A 26,951-nucleotide genomic window follows, 5' to 3' on the forward strand; every position below is an offset into this window, starting at 1 on the left:
CTTATTAGGTTCTTTCCCTTTTTCTATCCCTCTCTCTCCCCCTCCCTCTCTCACTCTCTCGCTCTCTCTTCTCTCTATCGTTCCGTTCCTGCTCCCAGCTGTTCCTATTCCCCTAATCAATCATTTAGTCTTCCCACACCTGTTCCCGATCCTTTCCCCTGATTAGAGTCCCTATTTCTTCCTTTGTGTTCCGTTCCTGTCCTGTCGGTTCCTTGTCTAGAATTCACCGTGCTGTGTTTGTGTATCGCCCTGTCGTGTCGTGTTTTCCTCAGATGCTGCGTGGTGAGCAGGTATCTGAGTCTGTCTGGTTCAAGTGCCTTCCCGAGGCAACCTGCTGTTCACCTGCTGTTCAAGATCGAGTCTCCAGTTTGTCCTCGTCATTTCGAGTGAAAGTTGTGTTTTTTGTTTGTATTTACTTTACTGGATTAAAGACTCTGTTTTCGCCAAGTCGCTTTTGGGTCCTCTTTCACCTGCATGACAAAAGCAGCATCCGTTTATGGCCAACTATGTAAACTCTGACATTGACTTATCCTGCAATAGATGTTGTTCAATTGGTAATATACAGTTTTGTCTTCTTCGAACGCCTCGGAAAGTAATCTAAAAGTTACTGAAAGGAATCAGATTACGTTACTGAGTTTGGGTAATCCAAAAGTTGCATTACTGATTACAATAGAAAATATCTATTTTCATTTGAGTCAGTAATGTCCAGAGCATTCAGGACACCCAACCTGTGAAACATTCAAAACAAAAATAATTATTCTACAAACCCCTCATTCACTATAAGAGGATAATTGGAGATGCCCTTTGTGACTGAGATTTGACCCCAATCTCCAATTCACTATTAAATGTGACTATAAACGCGTTCATTACCTGGATATGTGGATTGAGACATGAAATGGAACCCTGTTTAGAACCCTGTATAGAAAATAAATGGACAGAAATACTGTAGTTACAGGGGTACAGCTTCCACCCAAAGCCATAAAAATAGGGCTTCCACAGAGGATTAACATAGAAAAAGCAGTGGAGATTCTTAATATCTTTCTAAGAGGCTATTTTCCACAATATGTGGATGAAGCTCTTAATGAACTCGCGGAAAGTGGGAGATGCTGTCAAGAAACACATGTTTTATCATCGGACCCAGCTTTGTTAACTGAATTTAGCCATCCACCACTTAATATATATTGGAGAGGTACGCGATATACGCGATAAATTGGTCCATGCCAATCACAAAAGAAAATCAGCCAGACTCTTTTACGCCCTCTTCCGAATGATAGCTATAGGTGCAGAGGTTGAGCATAGAGAACAATAAGATGAAGTGTGAATATATCTGCCACCCACACACAGGAAAACGGTTCCAAATAAATCCGATTATTACGTGCTCCACCACCCACGTTTATCTACATGATTAAATGTCCATGTGGGCTGTGTTATGTAGGTAAAACCCCTAGTTCTCTCAAACAGAGAATTAGGGAACATAAAAGTTCAATCAGGAAAAACGACAGTGATTATCCAGTCGCAGCACATTTTAATGACCTAAAGTATGACATTTCTACCTTTATTTTTTTGTGGCAGAGAGAAAGTTAAAGATATCAGAGAGGGGAAGTGATATGTTTTGGGATTTTCACCCGCAAGACATTATTCCCTAAAGGTCTTCATGATGAAATGCCTCTGTATGTTATGTTGTAAATGTGAATATGAATTAATGCCCCCCATTTCAAATTAGTCTGACGTGTTTCTTGCGCTGTTCCCAATGATTTATGAAAACCTGTTTGGCAGGTTGATGTCCTCATTGTAGTTTCACAGACGTGTTTAATACGTTTTATGTACACACTTTACTGGAATATTTATGAAATACACATTGTTATATTTGGTAGAACTTACTTGTTTTCCCTCAACTCCAAACCCATTCGATACATGGAATGGGGCTATGTCTACGTAAGGGTGCTAATTGAATAAACAAACTCACAAAAGCTCAGACGAAGGACGTGAGGCCGAAACGTAAAGCTTGTTAAAGAGCAGTGATTCTATCAAGAACACTGTGCGGGTTTCTTCTTTTTTTTCTCATTTTATTCAACTGTTACCATGCACCTGCATAAAATATAGCTCAGATGTGCAAGTGCCTTTTGAATTTTGACTTGAAAAAGGTTGTGATGTACATGTGTTGATTGCTAGGCATGCAAATACGATTATTTCTGAATACATTTGAAACAAGGTCTAGTTGTGGCCGTAATCAGGCTAGATTGTGAATGACTATTGGCAGAATACATTGCTTGATTGCAGTGAGTGTGAAAAGCACTATCGTTTGCGAACTGCAGCACCCCAAACGATTCGTTCTCGAGTTTTAGTTTTTTTGAGCAGAGACTGTGCGTATGTTTTGGTTCAGCAATACTGTGTCCATCATAACATTCAATAATCAATTAATTGCATTTATTCTTGCATCATGATATCTATTACCAGTTCTAAATATGTGTTTGTCATCTCCATGCTATTTATGCTGTCTGCAGCATGATCTATTTTACAGTTGTTGGTCGGAGCACGTCTCCAGAGCCGCTGAGCCGGAGGAGCGTGCTTTAGTGCTGTAGTCATCGCGGCCAGCAGGTCAAACGAACGCCAAAATTAATGAGTCACGCAGAAAAACTAATCATGACACTCGAGTCAGTAAAAATAGTCAGTTTGAACAAATTGTTCACAAACTGCATATCACTACAGGGAACAATACCCGACCCTTATTTCTAAGAGTGTAGTGTACACACCCCTTGCACAGTTGCTGCCTTAAAAGTTCATCTAAAAAGTTATTTTTTCCCCCGACTAATCCAAATTTCTGAAGTAAAATAAAAAAGTATAGAACATGTTGTTAAGCAATACAAAATAAAAAGCAAAGATGTCTTGGTGGAAGCACATTACAGCCATTAAAGCTCTAAATAATTTTGAACTTGTTTGGTAATCATTGATGGACAGCAATATTTAAACCTCTGTTACTGATTTTCAAGCAAATGTAAGTCAGGACTGAGACTGAACCCCTCGGGAACACTCAACACTTCTTGGAAAGCCATTCTGGTGTATCTTAAGCATAAAAATGTGTGTAATTTTCAAGCTGAAAATTTGAACTCTATCCCACGGTTAGGTATTCAGAAGACTGAAGCAGGTTTTCCTCTAACTTTTTACCAAGGCCTTTTATATATTTTTGGATTCTGACAAACTCCCCAGTCCCTGTCGATGACAAGCATTATCAAATAGTGCTGCTACCACGATACTAGTAAACAGGGGCACACATTTCATGGGTCACAAGGGGAAATGCCCCCCCCGCCAATATTCTGAAATTGCATTTTTTTGTCCCCTCCAGTTCTATCATTGGAATGCGATTCGAAGAGGCAATCGTGTGCTCCGAGCGGTCAGGGAGGCTGTTTGGAGTGTTTGAAAAAAATACAAAATAAAACAAATAGTTATGTCTCCCCCACTTCAAAAACCAAAGTTTCGCCCCTGCTTGCAAATACAGAGTTTCACAACATTGCATTCACTCCACATTACTGACCCGTACAACAAAGTGAAAAGAAGGAAGCCAGCGTTAAAACATATATTTCAAATCATTCACTACAAGGTCCTTAAGTAATACTGCAATACTGTAAAACATCAGGTTTTGGCCAAATCAATACAACACATCTCAGAGTGAAACCCTATGTATTTTCCAGTATTGCAGTAGCAGCATCATGTTATGGGTATGCTTGTCACCGGCAGGGACTGCTGAGTTTATCAGGATCAAAATAAATATGAAAGGAGCAGTGCCCAGGCAAAAGGTCAGAGGAAAACCTGCCTCAGTCTTCTGAATATATAATGGCATTCCTCCTCCTCTTCTGAGGAGGAGAAGCGAGAAGGATCGGAGGACCAATACGCAGCGTGGTAAGTGTCCATAACATTTATTATAAGATATAAACTGAACACTATGAAAATACAAAACAATAAACGTGAACATGAATGAAACCAAAACAGTACCGTGTGGCGACAAACACTGACACGGAAACAAACACCCACAAACCAAAAGTGAAACCCAGGCTACCTAAGTATGATTCTCAATCAGAGACAACTAACGACACCTGCCTCTGATTGAGAACCATACTAGGCTGAACTCAAAACCTCAACATAGAAAAACACACATAGACTGCCCACCCCAACTCACGCCCTGACCATACTAAATAAAGACAAAACAAAGGAAATAAAGGTCAGAACGTGACAGAATACCTAACCCTGGAATAGTTTTCTTTTTCAGAAGGACAATCAATGATTCCTCACCAAATTTACTGAGATTTTTTTTTTTTACAAAAACAATGGATATACTGTATAATATACACATTTTTGAATCTTATTCTAAATTATTTACAGCTGTAAATGCTGCCAAAGCTGCTTCCAACAAGTATTAACTGTGTGGTATGAAGACATACTGTACACATTCAAGACATCTTCATATATACAGTGCCTTCGGAAAGTATTCAGATCCCTTGACTTTTTCCACATTTTGTTACATTACAGCCTTAATCCTAAAATTGATATAAAATATAACAAATCTATGCACAATACCCGATAATGACAAAGCGAAAACAGTTTTAACATGTTATTTTTGAAAATGTATTAACAATAAAAACAGAAACACCTTATTTACAGACTCTTTTCTATGAGACTCGAAATTGAGCTCAGGTGCATCCTGTTTCCATTGATCATCCTGTGGTAAATTCAATTGATTGGACAGTGTATGTCAAAGCAAAAACAAATCCATGAGGTTGAAGGAATTGAAGGAATTGTCCGCAGACAGGATTATGTCAGATCTGGGGAGGAGTACCAAAATATTTTCTCAGCTTTGAAGGTCCCCAAGAATGTAGTGGTCTCCATTATTCTTAAATGGGAGAAGTTTGGAACCACCAAGACTCTTCCTAGAACTGGCCGCCTGGCCAAACTGAGCAAACAGGGGAGAAGGGCCTGGGTCAGGGTAGGGACCAAGAACCCGATGGTCACACTGACAGAGCTCTAGAGGTCCTCTGTGGAGATGGGAGAACCTTCCAGAAGGACAACCATCTCTGCAGCACTCCATCAATCAGGCCTTCATGGTAGAGTGGCCAGACGGAAGCCACCTCTCAGTAAAAGACACATGAAAGCCCACTTGGTTTTTGCCAAAAGGCACCGAAAGACTCTCAGACCATGAGAAACAAGATTATCTGGTCTCATGAAACCGAGATTGAACTCTTTGGCCTGAATGCCAAGCATCACATCTGGAGGAAACCTGGCACTGTCCTTACGGTGAAGCACTGTGGTGGCAGCATCAAGCTATGGGAGTGTTTTTCAGGGGCAGGGACTGTGAGACTCGTCCGAATCAAGGCAAAGATGAACAGAGCAAAGTACAGAGATCCTTGATGAAAACCTGCTCCAGTGCGCTCAGGATCTCAGACTGGGGCGAAGGCACACCTTCCAACTGTACAACAACCATAAGCACGCTGCCAAAACAACGCAGGAGTGGCTTCGAAACAAGTCTCTGAATGTCCTCTAGTTGCCCAGCCAGATCCCGGAGTTTATAAAAACCTGTTTTTGCTTTGTCATTATGGGGTATTGTGTGGATGATGAGAATAAAAACAATTTAATACATTTTTGAATAAGGCTGTAAATGAACAAAATGTCAAAAAAGTCAAGGGGTCTGAATACTTTCCGAAGGCACTGTCTATATATATTTTTATTAATTCATAAAATGTCCTATACTTCTTTCTTTCCCATTTGAAAATGTGAAGCAACTTGTGTATGTCAGTAGGAACATAAAATACAATTGAATCCCTTTTTAGATTCAGTTGTAGTTTAGGCAGAAAAAAATGACATCTGTGCAAGTGGTATGTAGACTTTCACTAGGCATTGAACAATTCAATTGACTTGATTATTGTTGCTTTTCTACTGTACTGCTGTTTTTACTACGTATATTGTTAAAGGTTGTCTTTGTGACTAAATTCATTCTTGATTGACTAAAACATTATTCATCTGCGATTAATACAGTGTGTATATTCTAATAGCAAAAAAAATAATCAACCTTCTGTCAAAAACTCAAATTTCGAAAGGACCACTGGGCTAAAGATGAACGAGCTCATCTGGCATTTGCCCAAACTGCCCTAAGGACAGTCAGTTTTTAGTATTAACCTTTTGACTTTAAAAAATAAATAATGTACATCTCATTTAACGGAGAACCTAATGAGAAAACGTTTAACATGTCATGTGTCATATGTACAGTCACATGGGAATATGGGGCATAATGACTAAACCAGTCACCACAGAAACATACCAGGTGTCAAATAAATTGGGTACTGAATAGCCCGTCCTTAGCATCTACAGGAGGGTGATGTCAAACATGTCAAGATGATCCAAATCATGATTTCAACCATCAACACAGAGAGACTTTAGAGTGTCTTGGAGACATAATTAACTCCGCTCCATGGTTCTCAGCCTCACCTTGACGGGTTGGAAGTTCCATGGCAAAGTGAACGTTTTATTCTACAAATGCCAATGTTGTATTCTGTTTTTTTTGCCTCTAAACAGAATTAGGCTTTTGCCTTTTGCAAATCAAAATATAATCAAAGTTTCTAGCATGGGAAGAGCTAAGCCCTTTGGGGGAAAATTAAAGTTATAAAAAACAATCAGTTGGAAGTCTATAGACAAAGATTTAATTTCACTCTTTGTACATGATGAAATGCCCTTGTTGCTCAGTGTTGTTACTGTGTCAGTGTCTACCATTATAGATGAAATAGGACTCGTGGCTTTGTGTGATTAGGGTCATTTTCTGTTTGTTACACTTTGCACTAAACTGACTGCTGGCAGAAGGAAATACAATATTTACAGTTAGCTTCTAAAACTTTAAAGAGTGATATGAAATACCGCATGGTCCTTTATATGGGCAAATTAGTGGGTAAAATATGCGTAATTATTTTTAAAAGGATTTCAAGTGCAACGCCTGTCAACGCCTGTCAACAAGAAGCCTTAAATCTGTGTCAGTCTGAGAGGAACTGTCATAAAATCCCACCTCTAAAAGCGTCTTCATTTCCACTTTTTTTTCGTACCTTCATCACTTTTTAAATTAGCCCAGGTAACACAAAACCAACAGCAATAGGACTTTGAAAATGAAAAAAAAAAATGTGCTCTTGAATTTTAAACTGACTGTAAGAGTTAATGGAATCTTCATAAGCAGGAGGATCGTGGGGTGGAAGTAGGTTAAGTATGACTGGAAGAGCGAGGGAAGAGGGAGGCCAGCGAGGGGAACTAGATAAAGCATACAATATTCACTGCCGTATGTCATGCAGCATTCCGATAATGTACTTTGGGATTATGGAGGCTCACTTGAAGAGATGCTGAATTTGATTTCATATGCACACAGTAAAATGCACAGACCAGCGAACATAGAGAGCAGGGCATCTAGAAGAAGAGACTGCTGATGGCTGCATAAAGCCATGAAAGAGACTGTAGCAAAGTTCAAGGGAGAAAAGCTGGGAAATCATCCTGTGAAGGTCATATCCTTAAATTTAAGCATTTTATTCCACCGTATCTTCTCTTGTTTTATACTGCAGACGCTGGAGGTCAAGCGGCACAATGTGGGACAAATTGAAGTCTCACTTGAATATAGAGACATATACCGTGTCTATTGTTTGCGGGAATTGGGTAGTAGGCTCTAAGATTAACTTGAGAGTATATCTTTGGCATAGTTTAAGGAAACCAAATAGTAAAACAGTATGGGCTAAGGACTCTGGGATGATGAATCACACTTTTTATCCCTTTTTCGTGGTATCCAATTGGTAGTTACAGTTGTGTCTCATTGCTGCAACTACCATACGGACTCAGGGGAGGCGAAGGTCGAGAGCCTCCGAAACACAACCCAACCAAGCTGCGCTGCTGCTTAACACAATGCCCACTTAACCCGGAAGCCAGCTGCACCAATGTGTCGGGGGAAACACTGTACACCTGGCAACCGAGTCAGAGTGCACTGCGCCCGGCCTGCCGCAGGAGTCACTAGTGCGTGACAAGACAAGGAAATACCAGCTGGCCAATACCCTCCCCTAACCCGGACGACACTGGACCAATTGTGCGCCGCCCCATGAGTCTCCCGGTCGTGGCCAGCTGCGACAGAGCCTGGACTCGAACCCAGAATCTCTAGTGGAACAGCTAGCACTGTGATGCAGTGCCATAGACCACCATGCAGTGCCTTAGACCACTGCACAAACTCAGGAGGCCCACCATCTGGCATTCTGACAGATGCCAGGAGAACGCTACCTGCCCCAATGCACAGTGCCAACTGTAAAGTTTGGTGAAGGATGAATAATGGTCTGGGACTGTTTTTTTCATGGTTCATACTAGGCCCCTTAATTACAGTGAAGGGAAATCTTAACGCTACAGCATTTAGATGATTCTGTGCTTACAATTTTGTGGCAACAGTTACGGGAAGGCCCTTTCCTGTTTCATCACGACATCGCCCCATGCGAGTTTCATATAGAAATGGTTTGTTGAGATTGCTGTGGAAGAACTTGACTGGCCTGCACAGAGCCCAGACCTCAACCCCATTAAACACCTTTGGGATGAATTGGAATGGCGACTGCGAGCCAGGGCCTATTCGCCCAACATTAGTGCCGACCTCACTAATGCTCTTGTGGCTGAATGGAAGCAAGTTGCTGCAGCAATGTTCCAACATTTAGTGGAAATCCTTCCCAGAAGAGTGGAGAATGTTATAGCAGCAAAAGGGGGACCAACTACAAATAAATGCCCATGATGTTTGATGTGTCAACATGCTTTTGGTCATGTAGTGTATATACAGTACACAGTACAAGTCAAACGTTCGGACACACCTGCTCATTCAAGGGTTTTTCTTAATTTTTTCAAATTTTCTACATTGTAGAATAATAGTTAAGACATCAACACTATGAAGTAACACACATGGAATCATGTCGTAACCTAAAAGTAACAAGTCAAAATATATTTGAGATTCTTTCAAAGTAGCCACCCTTTGCCCTGATGACAGCTTTGCACACTCTTGGCATTCTCTCAACCAGCTTCATGGAATGCATTTGAATTAACAGGTGTGCCTTGTTAAAAGTACATTTGTGGAATTTCTTTCCTTCTTAATTAATGTGTTTGAGCCAATCCATTGTGTTGTGAAATGGTAGGAGTGGTATACAGAAGATAGATAGCCCTATAAGTCCTGGTAAATCAAATGAGCTTATCCTCTGCAGCAGTGGTAACTCTGTGTCTTCCTTTCCTGTGGAGGTCCTCATGGGAGCCACTTTCATCATAGCGCTTAATGGTTTTTGCGACTGCACTTGAAGAAACTTTAAAAGTTCTCAAAATTTTCTGGATTGACTGACTTTCATGTCTTAATGTAATGAAGGACTGCCGTTTCTCTTTGCTTATTTGAGCTTTTCTTGCTATAATATTGTATTTTACCAAATAGGTCTATTTTCTGTAATAAAATAAGAAATTCCACAAATTAACTTTTAACAAGGTACACCTGTTAATTGAAATGCAACCTCATGTAGCTGGTTGAGAGAATGCCAAGAGTGTGCAAAACTCTCATCAAGGCAAAGGGTGGCAACTTTGAAGAATCAAATATAAAATATATTTTGATTTGTTTTACACTTCTTTGGCTACTACATGATTCTATATGTGTTATTTCACTGTGTTGATGTCTTAACAATTATTTTACAATGTAGAAAATAGTAAAATAAAGAATGAATGAGTAGGTGTGTTCAAACTGTCATGTTTGTCATTTATTATCATGTCTTGTCCCTGTGCTCCCCATTCTATTCGTTTCCCTCTGCTGGTCTTAATTGGTTCTTTCCCTCTTTCTATCCCGCTCTCTCCCCCTCCCTCTCTCACTCTCTCGCTCTCTCTTCTCTCTATCGTTCCGTTCCTGCTCCCAGCTGTTCCTATTCCCCCTAATCATCATTTAGTCTTCCCACACCTGTTCCCGATCCTTTCCCCTGATTAGAGTCCCTATTTATTCCTTTGTGTTCCGTTCCTGTCCCGTCGGTTCCTTGTTTAGTATTCACCATGCTGTGATTGTGTTTCGCCCTGTCCTGTCGTGTTTTTTGCCTTCATCAGATGCTGCGTGTGAGCAGGTGTCTCTGTCTACTACGGCCTGCGCCTACCCGAAGCGACCTGCAGTCTGTGGCCGCTTCTCTTGTTATTCCCCTCTACAGACTAGAGGATTTCTGTTATTCCCTGTTTGGACTTGAATAAACTCTGTTTCTGTTAAGTCGCTTTTGGGTCCTCTATCACCTGCATGATAGAAGGAACCGACCAAGGAATGGACCCAGCGACTTCAGACGCTCGTTACACTGCCGTCGAGATCCAAGGAGCCATGCTCGGCAGACACGAGCAGGAATTGTCTGCTGCTCGCCATGCCGTGGAGAACCTGGCCGCTCAGGTTTCCGACCTCTCTGGACAGTTCCAGAGTCTACGTCTCGTGCCACCTGTTACTTCCTGGCCTGCCGAGCCTCCAGAACCTAGGGTTAATAACCCACCTTGCTACTCCGGGCAGCCCACTGAGTGCCGCTCCTTTCTCACGCAGTGTGAGATTGTGTTCTCTCTCCAACCCAACACATACTCTAGAGAGAGAGCTCGGGTTGCTTACGTCATTTCACTCCTTACTGGCCGGGCTCGAGAATGGGGCACAGCTATCTGGGAGGCAAGGGCTGATTGCTCTAACAAGTTCCAGAACTTTAAAGAGGAGATGATTCGGGTTTTGACCGTTCAGTTTTTGGTAGGGAGGCTTCTAGGGCCCTGGCTTCCTTATGCCAAGGTGAACGGTCCATAACGGATTATTCTATTGAGTTTCGCACTCTTGCTGCCTCTAGTGAGTGGAACGAGCCGGCGCTGCTCGCTCGTTTTCTGGAGGGACTCCACGCAGTGGTTAAGGATGAGATTCTCTCCCGGGAGGTTCCATCAGATGTGGACTCTTTGATTGCTCTCGCCATCCGCATAGAACGACGGGTAGATCTTCGTCACCGGGCTCGTGGAAGAGAGCTCGCATCAACGGTGTTTCCCTGCTCCGCATCGCAACCATCTCCCTCCTCTGGCTTTGAGACTGAGCCCATGCAGCTGGGAGGGATTCGCATCTCGACTAAGGAGAGGGAACGGAGGATCACCAACCGCCTGTGCCTCTATTGCGGAATTGCTGGACATTTTGTTAATTCATGTCCAGTAAGAGGCCAGAGCCCATCAGTAAGCGGAGGGCTACTGGTGAGCGCTACTACTCAGGTCCCTTCATCTAGATCTTGTACTACTATGTCGGTCCATCTACGCTGGACCAGTTCGGGTGCTACATGCAGTGCCTTGATTGACTCTGGGGCTGAGGGTTGTTTCATGGACGAAGCATGGGTTCGGAAACATAACATTCCTTTCAGACCGTTAGACAAGCCTACGCCCATGTTTGCCTTAGATGGTAGTCATCTTCCCAGTATCAGATTTGAGACACTACCTTTAACTCTCACAGTATCTGGTAACCACAGTGAGACTATTTCTTTTTGATTTTCCGTTCACCGTTTACACCTGTTGTTTTGGGTCATCCCTGGCTAGTATGTCATAATCCTTCTATTAATTGGTCTAGTAATTCTATCCTATCCTGGAACGTTTCTTGTCATGTGAAGTGTTTAATGTCTGCCATCCCTCCCGTTTCTTCTGTCCCTACTTCTCAGGAGGAACCTGGCGATTTGACAGGAGTGCCGGAGGAATATCATGATCTGCGCACGGTCTTCAGTCGGTCCCGAGCCAACTCCCTTCCTCCTCACCGGTCGTATGATTGTAGTATTGATCTCCTTCCGGGGACCACTCCTCCTCGAGGTAGACTATACTCTCTGTCGGCTCCCGAACGTAAGGCTCTCGAGGATTATTTGTCTGTGTCTCTTGACGCCGGTACCATAGTGCCTTCTTCTTCTCCGGCCGGGGTTCTTTTTTGTTAAGAAGAAGGACGGTACTCTGCGCCCCTGCGTGGATTATCGAGGGCTGAATGACATAACGGTTAAGAATCGTTATCCGCTTCCCCTTATGTCATCAGCCTTCGAGATTCTGCAGGGAGCCAGGTGCTTTACTAAGTTGGACCTTCGAACGCTTACCATCTCGTGCGCATCAGAGAGGGGGACGAGTGGAAAACGGCGTTTAACACTCCGTTAGGGCATTTTGAGTACCGGGTTCTGCCGTTCGGTCTCGCCAATGCGCCAGCTGTTTTCAGGCATTAGTTAATGATGTTCTGAGAGACATGCTGAACATCTTTGTTTTTGTCTATCTTGACGATATCCTGATTTTTTCTCCGTCACTCGAGATTCATGTTCAGCACGTTCGACGTGTTCTACAGCGCCTTTTAGAGAATTGTCTCTACGTAAAGGCTGAGAAGTGCTCTTTCATGTCTCCTCCGTTACTTTTCTCGGTTCCGTTATTTCCGCTGAAGGCATTCAGATGGATTCCGCTAAGGTCCAAGCTGTCAGTGATTGGCCCGTTCCAAGGTCACGTGTCGAGTTGCAGCGCTTTTTAGGTTTCGCTAATTTCTACCGGCGTTTCATTCGTAATTTCGGTCAAGTTGCTGCCCCTCTCACAGCTCTTACTTCTGTCAAGACGTGTTTTAAGTGGTCCGGTTCCGCCCAGGGAGCTTTTGATCTTCTTAAAAAACGTTTTACGTCCGCTCCTATCCTCGTTACTCCTGACGTCACTAGACAATTCATTGTCGAGGTTGACGCTTCAGAGGTAGGCGTGGGAGCCATTCTATCCCAGCGCTTCCAGTCTGACGATAAGGTTCATCCTTGCGCTTATTTTTCTCATCGCCTTAGACTTCATTACCGGTCTGCCTTTGTCTGCGGGGAAGACTGTGATTCTTACGGTTGTCGATAGGTTCTCTAAGGCGGCACATTTCATTCCCCTCGCTAAACTTCCTTCCGCTAAGGAGACGGCACAAATCATTATTGAGAATGTATTCAGAATTCATGGCCTTCCGTTAGACGCCGTTTCAGACAGAGGCCCGCAATTCACGTCACAGTTTTGGAGGGAGTTCTGTCGTTTGATTGGTGCGTCCGTCAGTCTCTCTTCCGGGTTTCATCCCCAGTCTAACGGTCAAGCAGAGAGGGCCAATCAGACGATTGGTCGCATACTACGCAGCCTTTCTTTCAGAAACCCTGCGTCTTGGGCAGAACAGCTCCCTGGGCAGAATACGCTCACAATTCGCTTGCTACCGGGTTATCTCCGTTTCAGAGTAGTCTGGGTTACCAGCCTCCTCTGTTCTCATCCCAACTTGCCGAGTCCAGCGTTCCCTCCGCTCATTTGTCCAACGTTGTGAGCGCACCTGGAGGAGGGTGAGGTCTGCACTTTGCCGTTACAGGGCACAGACGGTGAGAGCCGCCAATAAACGCAGGATTAAGAGTCCAAGGTATTGTTGCGGCCAGAGAGTGTGGCTTTCCACTCGCAACCTTCCTCTTACGACAGCTTCTCGTAAGTTGACTCCGCGGTTCATTGGTCCGTTCCGTGTCTCCCAGGTCGTCAATCCTGTCGCTGTGCGACTTTCTTCCGCGACATCTTCGTCGCGTCCATCCTGTCTTCCATGTCTCCTGTGTTAAGCCCTTTCTTTTCCCCGTTCGTCTTCCCTCCCCCTCCCGTCCTTGTCGAGCGCACCTATTTACAAGGTACATAAGATCATGGACATGCGTTCTCGGGGACGGGGTCACCAATACTTATTCCGTCTCGGGACGTGCTGGACCGTTCACTCATCGATGATTTCCTCCGTTGCCGCCAGGATTCCTCCTCGAGTGCGCCAGGAGGCGCAAATTCTTGTCATGTTTGTCATTTATTATCATGTCTTGTCCCTGTGCTCCCCATTCTATTCGTTTCCCTCTGCTGGTCTTAATTGGTTCTTTCCCTCTTTCTATCCCGCTCTCTCCCCTCCCTCTCTCACTCTCTCGCTCTCTCTTCTCTCTATCGTTCCGTTCCTGCTCCCAGCTGTTCCTATTCCCCTAATCATCATTTAGTCTTCCCACACCTGTTCCCGATCCTTTCCCTGATTAGAGTCCCTATTTATTCCTTTGTGTTCCGTTCCTGTCCCGTCGGTTCCTTGTTTAGTATTCACCATGCTGTGATTGTGTTTCGCCCTGTCCTGTCGTGTTTTTTGCCTTCATCAGATGCTGCGTGTGAGCAGGTGTCTCTGTCTACTACGGCCTGCGCCTACCCGAGCAGTCTGTGGCCGCTTCTCTTGTTATTCCCCTCTACAGACTAGAGGATTTCTGTTATTCCCTGTTTGGACTTGAATAAACTCTGTTTCTGTTAAGTCGCTTTTGGGTCCTCTATCACCTGCATGACACAAACTTTTGACTGGTGCTATATATATATATATATTCTGTATACATACACTACCGTTCAAAATTTTGGGGTCACTTAGTAATGTATTGTTTTGATAGAAAAACACATTTTTTGACCATTAAAATAACATCAAAATGATCAGAAATACAGTGTATACTTACTTACTTACTTAATGTTGTAAATGACTATGTAGTTGGAAACAGCAGATGTTTTATGGAACATCTACATAGGCGTAGAGAGGCCCATTATCAGCAACCATCATTCCTGTGTTCCGATGGCACGTTGTGTTAGCTAATGCAATTTTATAATTTTAAAAGGTTAAATGATCATTAGAAAACCGTTTTATGTTAGCACAGCTGAAAACTGTGTGGTGATTAAAGAAGCAATAAAACTGGCCTTCTTTAGACTCGTTGAGTATCTGGAGCTACTGTATGTAGCTATTCCATAAAAGAATCAGCCGTTTCCAGCTACAATAGTCATTTACAACATTAACAATGTCCACACTGTATGTCTGATCAGTTGATGTTATTTTAATGGACAAAAAATGTGCTTTTCTTTCAAAAACAAGGACATTTCTAAGTGACCCCAAACTTTTGAATGATAGTGTATATATAGAGAGAGATGTGTGAGAGGAGGATAAATGAATCCTTACTCCACTCTCTTCACACCGATTTCAGAGAGACATTACCAGTGTCTAAGACACAGCAAAATGCTGAAGAAGATCAACCTGGACTCAGGGGTAGACATAACATAGAGAGAGCAGGAGATGGTTAGACTATCTCATCCTCTCTCGCCCGCTCTCTCTCCCTCCCTCTCTCTATGAACGTGAAGCTAGCTGGTGATATGAAGACAGACTTTTTTGTCTTTTCAATTTTTTTCACTTTCTAATCCCTGGACTGGAGCTACTGGAGATGTTTGTTAATGAGGCTAACCACAAGTCATCTCTCTCCACAGGAGTCCTTCAGTTCTATGCAACATAATTAGCCAGAAGACTACAAGCAAGCAGAAGCAGAATGCCAAGGACTTTCAGATTTATTGGTGTGATTTTTTCCCTTTGTTGTTGAGGTTTATGTGATGATGATTAATTGAAGTGTGCATGTGTCAACAAATTCTTTCCTGCAGTGAACGGCCTTGCCAAACCTTGTCTTCTGTTCGCTTTTGTTAGACTACCAATATTTGTGGTTTGCCTCCCAGTGCCTTAATTACATCCTGCTTAACACTATCCTGCTAAGAATGGTCCTGTGAAATGTTTTTATTGTATATTTTACAAATCACTATTATAAACTGTGTTACCCTCCCAGGCCCCTAGGCCAAATCTCAAAATGTTTATACACTTTTCAATATGTTTGATATGTTGCCTTATTTTTATTTATTTCCACAGCAGTAGTCTACTCACTCAGTGGCCTACTGGGTCTAAAAGGTCAGCTAATCCTGTTGCTTTCCACCATTTTCTCTGGATTGTCAGGCTTTCTGGTACGAGAAGTCACCTACGTCCGGTGGTTCATTGCTGTAATTGGCACAGAAAGGCCAGGAAGAGGGAAGCCATCAAGAGGTACAACACAAACCTCTCCAAACCATTTTGCTTTTTCAGATAATATGAAAAGGTTCCCTTTGAACTAAATGCAAAATCTCAGCATGGTTAAAATTACCGTACCTGAGCTCATTCCCAAGTGGTGCAGCGGTCTAAGGCACGGTATCGCAGTGCTTGAGGCGTCACTACAGACCCGGGTTTGATCCCATGCTGTATCACAACCGGCCGTGACCGGGAGTCTTATAGGGCGACGCACAATTGGCCCAGTGTTGTTAGGGGAGGGTTTGGCTGGGGGGGGTTTTACTTGGCTCATCAAGCTCTGGCGATTCCTTGTGGCAGGATGGGTGCCTGCAGGCTGACCTCGATTGTCAGTTGAACAGTGTTTCCTCAGATACATTGTTGCAGCTAGCAGACAGGTGTTAAGCAGAGCAGTTTGGCAGATCATGTCTTGGAGGACGCATAACTCAACCTTAGCCTCTCCCGAGCCCGTTGGGGAGTTGCAGCAATGAGACAAGATTGTAATTGAAATTAGGGGTAAAAACATTTATACAGTATATATATATATACAATATCAGTCAAAAGTTAGGATACTCATTCCAGGGTTTTTCTTTATTTTTACTATTTTCTACATTGTAGAATAATAGTGAAGACATCAAAACATGTCGTAACCAAAAAAGTGTGAAACAAATCAAAATATATATATTTTATATTTGAGATTCTTCAAAGTAGCCACGCTTGCCTTGATGACAGTGTTGCACACTCTTGGCATTCTCTCAACCAGCTTCATGAGATGGAATGCATTTCAATTAACATGTGTGCCTTGATAAAAGTTAATTTGTGGAATTTATTTCCTTCTCAACGCATTTGAGCCATTCTGTTGTGTTGTGACAAGGTAGGGGGTATACAGAAGATAGCTCTATTTGGTAAAAGACCAAGTCCTTATTATGGCAAGAATAGCTCAAGTAAGCAAAGAGAAACAACAGTCTAATCATTACTTTAAGACATGAAGGTCAGTCAATGCGTTTCAAGAACTTTGAAAGTTTCTCCAAGTGCAGTCGCAAAAACCATCAAGCGCTATGATGAAAGTGGCTCTCATGAGGACCACCACAGCAAAGGAAGACCCTGAGTTATTGCTGCAGAGGATAAGTTCATTAGAGTTACCAGCCTCCGTAATTGCAGCCCAAATAAATGCTTCACAGAGTTCAAGTAACAGACACATCTCAACATCAACTGTTCAGAGGAGACTGTGTGAATAAGGCCCTCATGGTATAATTGCTGCAAAGAAACCACTACTAAAGGTCCACCAATGAGAAGAAGAGACTTGCTTGGGCCACATAACACAAGTTATGGACATTAGACTGGTTCAAAATGTCAAAGATATGACCAAGAGCCTCACGTACAGTATATTGTTTGGTCATTGTGCTGCCACAGAATGAATTGTGAGCAAAGCCTAAAAAAGCTTTATATACCAGAGCTGTGAGAAAAGTTCTATATATTATTGAAACAATGTTGCGATTGTTTGTCAGAATGCCAACAGGTGTGGTTCCCGTGGGGAAAAGATTCTATTTGGGAAAAGTTCACATGGGGGTTTCCATGGAAGTGTGTGTGTGTGTGTGTGTGTGTGTGTGTGTGTGTGTGTGTGTGTGTGTGTGTGTGTGTGTGTGTGTGTGTGTGTGTGTGTGTGTGTGTGTGTGTGTGTGTGTGTGTGTGTGTGTGTGTGTGTGTGTGTGTGTGTGTGCTCAAACACACATGCATGTGAGGGTCTGGGAGGGAAAGTGTGTCCATCTGATGAATGGGCATGTGCCTGAACTCAATTTTATCCGTCCAATTTGACCAGAACAGAACAGGAAGGTTAAGTTGACATTAGTGTAACATCCTGACTTTAGTTCCTTTTTTATGTCTCTATTTTAGTTTGGTCAGGGCGTGAGTTGGGGTTGGGCATTCTATGTTTTGGTTCTGTGTGCTATACTTCTAGGTGTTTGGCCTGGTATGGTTCCCAATCAGAGGCAGCTGTCAATCGTTGAGAACCATACTTAGGTAGCTTGTTTTCCCACTATGGGTTGTGGGTAGTTGTTTTCTGTTTTGTGTGTCTTCACAATTTTGGGCCGGGAACAAAGAATTAATTATCATGAAACGAACACAACAGGAGTGTTAACCAGCATGGCTACCACAGCATTCTGCAGCGATACGTCATCCCATCTGGTTAATGCTTAGTGGGACTATCATTTGTTTTTCGACAGGACAGTGACCCAACACATCTCCAGGCTATGTAAGGCCAATTGATCAAGAAGGAGAGTGATGGAGTGCTGCATCAGATGACCTGGCCTCCACAATCACCTGACCTCAACCTAATTGAGATGGTTTGGGATGAGTTGGACCACAGTGAAGGAAAAGCAGCCAACAAGTGCTCAGCATATGTGAGAACTCCTTTAAGTTTGTTGAAAAGCATTCCAGGTGAAGATGGTTGAGAGAATGCCAAGAGTGTGCAAAGCTGTGATCAAGGCCAATGGGGGCTACTTTGAAGAATCTAAAATATTAAATATATTTTGATATGTTTAACACTTTTTTGGATATTACATGATTCCATATGTGCTATTTCATAGTGTTGATGTCTTCACTATTATTCTACAATGTATAAAATAGTAGAAATAAAGAAAAACCCTTGAATGAGTAGGTGTGTCCAAACTTTTGACTGGTACTGTAGATATAAACAAATTATAGTACCTGAAACGTCGTACACATATGAGATCCTGGCCTGGTCATTTCATGAGGATTGTTCTTTTTTTTTCATTGTTATGAAATATAGTAACTCAAGTTACAGAGTTCTGGTTAGAAGGAGGACATTTCTAACAAATATGAGAGTTCTGGATTGAAGAACTGCACAGTTGAACTCTCACACCCAACTAGGAGAGGTAGGCTACTGAAGTTGATGCAGCAAATTGTGTGAATAATGTAAAGAATATGTTATTTTAATCATATATTTAGGCTAACTCATACAATTCAGAAAGCGGACCGTTTCCATATAATCTGTGGGAGATCAAAACATTTTTCATCCCTAAATTGTCTGTCTGACCTCCACCTCCTGTCGCAACATGAAAAATGCAGACCGCGCTGCAATGATCTCTGTCGGGACCTGCAGGTCCAGCAGTCATCCCACAGGAATGCAGCCCTCTAGTGCAGTCAGTACACAACACTATGCTACTCATGTCTTAGCAAGAGCAGATGGTGACAGGGGTCCCAGCAGGGTCAGGCAGCCAGGGAAGACCGGTCTACGGATCTCATTTTGTAGGTTTATTAACAATATCAGTGAACGAGTTCCATCTTGAATTACATTTAACATTTACATTTAAGTCATTTAGCAGACGCTCTTATCCAGAGCGACTTACAAATTGGTGCATTCACCTTATGACATCCAGTGGAACAGCCACTTTACAATAGTGCATCTAAATATTTTAAGGGGGGGGGGGGGTGAGAAGGATTACTTTATCCTATCCTAGGTATTCCTTAAAGAGGTGGGGTTTCAGGTGTCTCCGGAAGGTGGTGATTGACTCCGCTGTCCTGGCGTCGTGAGGGAGTTTGTTCCACCATTGGGGAGCCAGAGCAGCGAACAGTTTTGACTGGGCTGAGCGGGAACTGTACTTCCTCAGTGGTAGGGAGGCGAGCAGGCCAGAGGTGGATGAACGCAGTGCCCTTATTTGGGTGTAGGGCCTGATCAGAGCCTGGAGGTACTGAGGTGCCGTTCCCCTCACAGCTCCGTAGGCAAGCACCATGGTCTTGTAGCGGATGCGAGCTTCAACTGGAAGCCAGTGGAGAGAGCGGAGGAGCGGGGTGACGTGAGAGAACTTGGGAAGGTTGAACACTAATTGATTGGTAGACCTACAGTAGATACAGGACATCAGCTTAAGGCTATAGTCTGGGATCTGCGAATAATGTTTGGTGGCGCTGCAGGGTGATGGACCCCTAGGGACAGGACGGGCGACCCAGCTATATTGTGTGCAAGTAAAAAGAGCTTGTCCACATAGGAGAACTATTTGAAAAAAATGTTTTGGTTCCAGGTAAGAACCCTTTCGGAACACTTTTTCTAAGAGTGTAGAAATTCAGAAAGCCAGAAAGAGACTGAAACAAAGGAAGTCACATTGTTTCTCTTTTTGATAATAGCTTTAGCTCAAAATGCAGACGCTCCAAAAACAATCTGCGTTTTAATAGATTTCACCTGCATTCTAATAAAACAAAAGTGCATTTATAATCACCTTAATAATAAGGTTTACCAGCCAACTTGCCAGTGTTAGAGGTGGCAAGACCCAACGCAACAACCAGTCGCAATGTGGAGAGAGAGTGTGGTTTGGAGGATGGATGAGACCAGTGTTTGACTTAGGATGAAAGATGTGCAGGAGCTGTCTTTTCCAAGACGGAATTCACAAATTATATTATGCTGTAGAGACCTCTGATTATTCACTGTTAACGGTTTATATACATTTTCCATTACTTTAAACCACATTTTCATGAATATTATTATAGTCTGCATGAAATGAAATGCACAAGGTCCTCTACAATTAATCCACACATAAAACGTTTCTAGTCATCTCTCCACCTTCCAGGCTTTGTCATCTTTGAATTGATACGGTGATTGGCATCTACACTTTCATAGTATTACCACGACAACCGGCAAATCAGTTCGTCTTTCAATCACCCACGTGGGTATAACCAATGAGGAGATGGCATGTGGGTACCTGCTTCTATTAACCGATGACGAGATGGGAGAGGCAGGACTTGCAGCGCGATCTGCATCAGAAATAGGAATGACTTCTCTTTTAGCCCTTGGCAACGCAGACCTTCATTGGCGCACGAGGAGTGTGGGTGCAATAATGGAATAACATAGATTCCTACATTTATTTTGCAACGCTCGCGCACGCGATGCGAGCGGTGTAGTCAGGGTATTAGTTCAACCTTTTTTTATGTCGGTGTGTGGTTCTGGGCCAGCGATAGGCTACTTTGTTTTTATGGAGGAGCTGGCCCACAATTCCCAAAAGATTAGGAAGTGCCGGTATAATGCAATTCAGATAATCCCAGCGAGTCCTTGAATATAAAGTGATTTTAGGCCCATAGGGACATAAATCTACACACAGAAAATGTGGGTTCCTCAAGGGTTCTTTTTGGAAAGCTAATGGTTCTGTGTCAACCATAATGACTCAAATAACCATTTGAGCTCTTCAATGCTTCTTTACAGTTCACAAAACACTTTTTGTTCTTTTAGAAATAGTTTATTTCTTAAAATGTAGGGGAGACTGTTAATTAGAATATTTTTGGGCGTATTTTTGGGCGTTTTTTTCCAACCATGAGTGATAGGAGAAAACTGAGGATGGGATCCACAACATTCTAGTTACTCCACAATACTAACCTAATTGACAGAGTGAAAAGAACTCTGTACAAAATACAAATATTCCAAAACATGCATCTGTTTGCAACAAGGCACTAAAATAATACTGCAAAAAATGTCCCAAAGCAATGAACTTTGGTCCTGAATACAAAGTCTTATGTTTGGGGCAAATCCAATACAACCGACTGACTACCACTCTCCATATTTTCAAGCATAGTGGTGACTGCATCATGTTATGGGTTGCTTGTAATCGTTATATCACGTTTCAGGTAAGACCCAAGTCCAGACTGTTGAAGAAACAATGTTTATTACAGCAACAGGGGCAGGCAAATGACAGGCTAAGGCAGGCAGGGGTCGAGAATCCAGGGAAGTGGGGCAAAGGTACAGGACAGCAGGCAGGCTCAGGTCAGGCAGGCAGGCTCAGAGTCAGGACAGGCAAGGGTCAAAACCAGGAGGGCGAGAAAAAGATAGACTTGGAAAAGCAGGAGCTGAGACAAAAACACTGGTTGACTTGGGCATAGTACCACCCATTTGGGAGCCAGGCCCACCCACTGGGGAGCCAGGCCCACCCAATCAAAATGAATTTGATCCACAAAAGGGCGTTATTACAGACAGAAATACTCCTCAGTTTCATCAGCTGTCAGGGTGGTGAAGAAGCCAGATGTGGATGTCCTGGGCTGGTGTGGTTACACGTGGTCTGTGGTTGTGAGGATGTTTGGACGTACTGCCAAATTCTCTAAAACAATGTTGGAGGCAGTTTATGGTATAGAAAGTAACATTAAACAGCTCTGGTGGACATTCCTGCAGTCAGCATGCCAATTGCACTCTCCCTCAAAACTTGACATATCTGTTGAGAAACGGCACATTTTAGATTGGCATTTAATTGTCCCCAGCACAAGGTGCACCTGTGTAAGGATAATGCCTTTTATTCAGCTTCTTAAAAGCCACGCCTGTCCGGTGGATGGATTATCTTGGCAAAGGGAAAATGCTCACTTAACAGGGATGTAATTAAATTTGTGCACAAAATGTGAGAGAAATACCTTTTTTTTGTGTGTATGTAAAATTTCTGGGATATTCTTTTTCAGCTCATGAAACATGGGACAAACACTTCAAGTGTTGCCTTTATATTTCTGTTCAGTACACTTGAATCTATGGCAAGACCTGAAAATCATTGTCTACCAATTTGAAAGAGCTTGAAGAATTTTGAAAAGAATAAAGGACAAATGTTGCACAATCCAGGTGTGGGAAGCTCTTAGAGACTTCCCCAGAAAGCTGTAATTGCTACAAAAGGTGCTTCTACAAAGCATTGACTGAGGTTGTAAAAACTTATGTTAATGAGATATTTCTGTATTTCATTTTCAATAAATTAGCAAACATTTCTAAAAACATGTTTTCACTTTGTCATTATGGGGTATTGTGTGTAGATGGGAGAGAGAGAAAATATATTTAATCAATTTTGAATTCAGGCTGTAACACAAACAAAACGTGGAATAAGTCAATGGTTATGAATACTTTCTGAAGGCACTTTATCCCCAAAAAGGACTGTAAACCAATCAGAACCCTTATTTGCTGCTTTATAGAACCTATTTTGTTTGTTTTCAATGAAAATGGTAAAAAATAATCACAGAAAGGTACTTAACTGTAACTCAGAATTGATTTGTTAATGATGTTTAAAAAAACGCTGCATAGGACCTTTAATGTTCTTTCAAATGCCATGTTATCCAGTGCCTAAAAGATTTCTCTGCTGAGCAAATCTAGGACTGGATTTTGCTGTAGAAATCTGTAAAACATTCATTCTTTCCTTATCAGCCGACGTTAGGCATTAGGTTAAAGAAGACGAGCATGGCGGCAAATCTCAGGGCGTCGTTTTTGAAGTCATATTCAACATGTGTTTCACTCCTTTTAACCCCACTCTTAAAAGCCTTCCTCCCAAATGGAAACTTATTCCGTACATGGTGCACCGCTACTGGTCAAAAGTAGCGAACTATGTTTGGAATTAGATGCCATTTGCAACGCAACCCACCTCCCTAAAGAGTTTCCTCTCATTTTGCCCAATTTTGTGCCGTCTGGTGAGTGGCTCTTGGAATGCAATGTTTACCCTGCTGCCATATGAACTCTTTTCACTTCCCTAATCACTCATGCACGCCGGGAAAAATGTTAAGAGTCGTATACAAATCGTTGAAGTATTTCCCTCCAGAAATGTCACGTCTTATCAAAGAGTAACTGCTGCTGAAGACTCAGAAACCTCATATGAAAAGGAAAAAAGTGATTTTCAATGGACGTCACAGACAGGAGTACAAGGTAAGTGGGGAAGCCCTTGGAATGGAATCACAAAGTTGTGGTTCAAGTAGGTTACCCAATTATTAGTTTACTTTGTGCACACAATTATGAAACCTTTTTAAATGTTAATGATTGCAATATATCGTCTTGTGTTAGCCCTTCTACCTTTATTCCATTACACAATCTCTGTATAGTTAGCTCAATCAATGCACTATTAAATTAGTTATTAACCTTTCTTTAAACTAATTCAACTGATTAATATAAACCTAACCCCTTCCCAATGTAAAGGGGAAAGGCAAAATGCCCCAGTGAAAAGTTATTAGGAGAAACAAATTGCAAGTTCTTATTTGATTTAAAGTGGTCATGAAAACAGCTAATGGTGATTGGATGGATGTATCCCAGCACATTGGTCTGTGTTAAAGAGATTGAAGGGGATCTTAAGCACTTACAAATTCGCTACATATTGTGCGAATTGAAATTCATGTTACATATTATGAATTGCGGGAAAACAACAAAGTATCAAGACATACACAATTGTGCACAATTTTCGGGGACCCATTTTGGCTCACGAGCGCTACTTTCTAAACTACTAGCTGAGATGTTACAAAATCTTTATAACAACAGGCATTGTCTTGAAAATGAACGGACCAAGGTGCAGCGTGGTGAGCGTACATTTCCTTTATTGGTAAATGTTGCCAACAAAACAAAGAATAAGGAAACGACCGTGAAGCTTACTTAGGCTATAATGCCACTAACAAAGACAACTTCCCACAAATACAAAAAGGAAAAAAGCTGCCTAAGTATGATTCCCAATCAGAGACAACGATAGACAGCTGTCCCTGACTCAGAACCATTCCCGGCCAAAACATAGAAAAAAAGAACATAGAGTGAGAAACATAGAGAACATTATCCTTTGTTAACCCTTTATGGATAGGGCCACATTTAAATGTTTCTCACAGAAGAAATAAGAGAAGCATATGCATAACCATGATCCCAATTGAAAGGGAAGAGTTTGGAGATTATGGGGAAATGATCAGACCAAAGGTGAGGACACAACAGTTCACCTGACACAAGAGTGAATTCTTACATTACACTTGATTTTATGTGCGTTTTGCATTTACTGTACTCATTTGTAGATAACAAAATCTGAAAGTACTCTGGATACATTCAGTAACATAATAAGAACATTCATGGGGTAGGTGAAACACAAGACAAAAAAAAAGTTAAGGGTGGAGTGAGAGGTCTTAACTGGTGTCTCCAAGTGGCCTCACTCCTCTCCAAAGTGAGCACAGTTCCTAAGTAATTTCAGTGCACTTTTATGACTCAAGAAAAGAGCCCGTGCAATTGAGGAACTGAAGCAAGCACACGTGTAGTTTTTGTGTAGAACCCGCATCCAGGTACGTGTTCTACAGCTGATGTTCTTTACCATCAACAGAGGTTAATTCGGTGCAGAACAACCCATGTCATCTTCGTAACTGTTACATCAAACGTATCGATCATCAACGTCGATACTGTAAATGAGATGAGCTTTATGATATGGAATCGTGAAGCGCACATTTATATTCATGGGTGTGGTTTTCTTATATGATATCAAAACAGCCATTTGTCACAATCCTCAACATCTCATCACTCTTAATTTACAGCATTCCCCTCACTTAGACAACAAATGTTTTTGCAAAAGTAGTCCAATTAGCGGGAGGGATGGGGGCATCTTCTTGTTGCGCGTGCTGCAGAAGTTTAGAATGCCTGTCAGTTAAGCACCCTGCATTTCAATTTGGGTGCTTATCAGTAACCAAATCTGCCATTTTCATACCCTATATGGGTTGCGAGTGTGTGGATGAGGGAGTGGTCGACAAATGAGGTAGCTGTGGATGGCATTACAGAGCTTCAAACAGGCAGGGGAAGGGAATTCCCAAAGGACATACTGTACAGTACTGTTGAGGACTTGCGAAGAAAACTAAATAAAAAAGTAAAAAAACTAAGTACAGGTCACAGCAAGTAGCCTACAGTAACAGTTACCCCCACATACCAACTGGTTTACTCTGGTTCTAAACAACAATAACGGGTCATTCATAATATATCAGCCATCTGCAAGCGTCAGGTTTGATTAGCATGAATTAAACAGTCTACATAATTAGTTCAGCGTGTAAAACGACAACAGGCGCTGCTGCGTAAATACATTAAAGTCACTTGCTTTTGTACATCTGTGAGGTTCAAGTCCGGCTTTGATTGGTGTATATGAGTCTTTGTCCCCTGCATTGGACCTGACCTTCACTGTAGGAGGCAATATACAATTCACTTCCGATTAGTTTTCTGTGTGAAATGTTTTCTGGCACGTTCTCAAGGTTATTGCAATAGATTTGCTAAATCACAAATGGGCAGTTATATTTAATAGCTGAGCAGAAAACTAATATTCAGTTCGCTAACAGTGGAACTGCAAATGGCTTGCCATTTGGTGTGGAGCAGGAATGATTTGGGATTTAGATATCCATTATTTCAGAGGCAATAGCACAGCATGCCATGCATTTGATGGCCCCAGTCAAAGCTAACTGATCTAAAATACAGTATAGATACAAAAGTATGTGGACACCACTTCAAAGTAGTGAATTCGACTATTTCAGTCACACCCGTTGCTGACAGGTGTATAAAAATTGAGCACACAGCCTTGCAATCTCCATCGACAAAACATTGGCAGTAGCTTGGTCTTACTGAAGAGCTCAGTGACTTTCAATGTAGCATCGTCATAGGATGACACCTTTCGAACAAATTTCTGCCCTGCTGGAGCTGCCCTGGTCAACTGTAAGTGCTGTTATTGTGAACGGAAAACGTCTAGGAGCAACAACGGCTCAGCTGCGAAGTGGTAGGCCAGACAAGCTCACAGAATGGGACTGCCGAGTGCTGAAGCGCGTAGTGCTTAAAAATCGCCTGTCCTCGGTTGCAACACTCACAACAGCATACAATGACATTTTAGACAATTCTGTGATTCCAACTTTGTGGCAACAGTTTGGGGAAGGCCCTTTCCTGTTTCAGCTTGACAATGCCCACGTGCATAAAGCGAGTCTATACAGAAATGTTTTGTTGAGATTTGTGTGGAAGAACTTGACTGGCCTGCACAGAGCTCTGACCTCAACCCTATCGAACACATTTGGGATGAATTGGAACACCGACTGCAAGCCGGGCCTAATCTCCCAACATCAGTGCCGACCTCACTAATGCTCTTGTGGCTGAATGGAAACAAGTCCCCGCATCATTGTTCCAACATCCAACGGAAAGACTTCCCAGAAAAGTGGAGGCTGTTATAGCAGCAAAGGGGGACTAACTCCATGGTCATGATTTTGGAATGAGATGTTCGATGACCAGGTGTCCACATACTTTTGATAATGTAGTGTGCCGCTCTGCAGCAATCTACTGTATGGTCTTCTC

This window comes from Oncorhynchus gorbuscha, linkage group LG11 (assembly GCF_021184085.1).
Source record: "Oncorhynchus gorbuscha isolate QuinsamMale2020 ecotype Even-year linkage group LG11, OgorEven_v1.0, whole genome shotgun sequence".
NCBI classification, from domain to species: domain Eukaryota; kingdom Metazoa; phylum Chordata; class Actinopteri; order Salmoniformes; family Salmonidae; genus Oncorhynchus; species Oncorhynchus gorbuscha.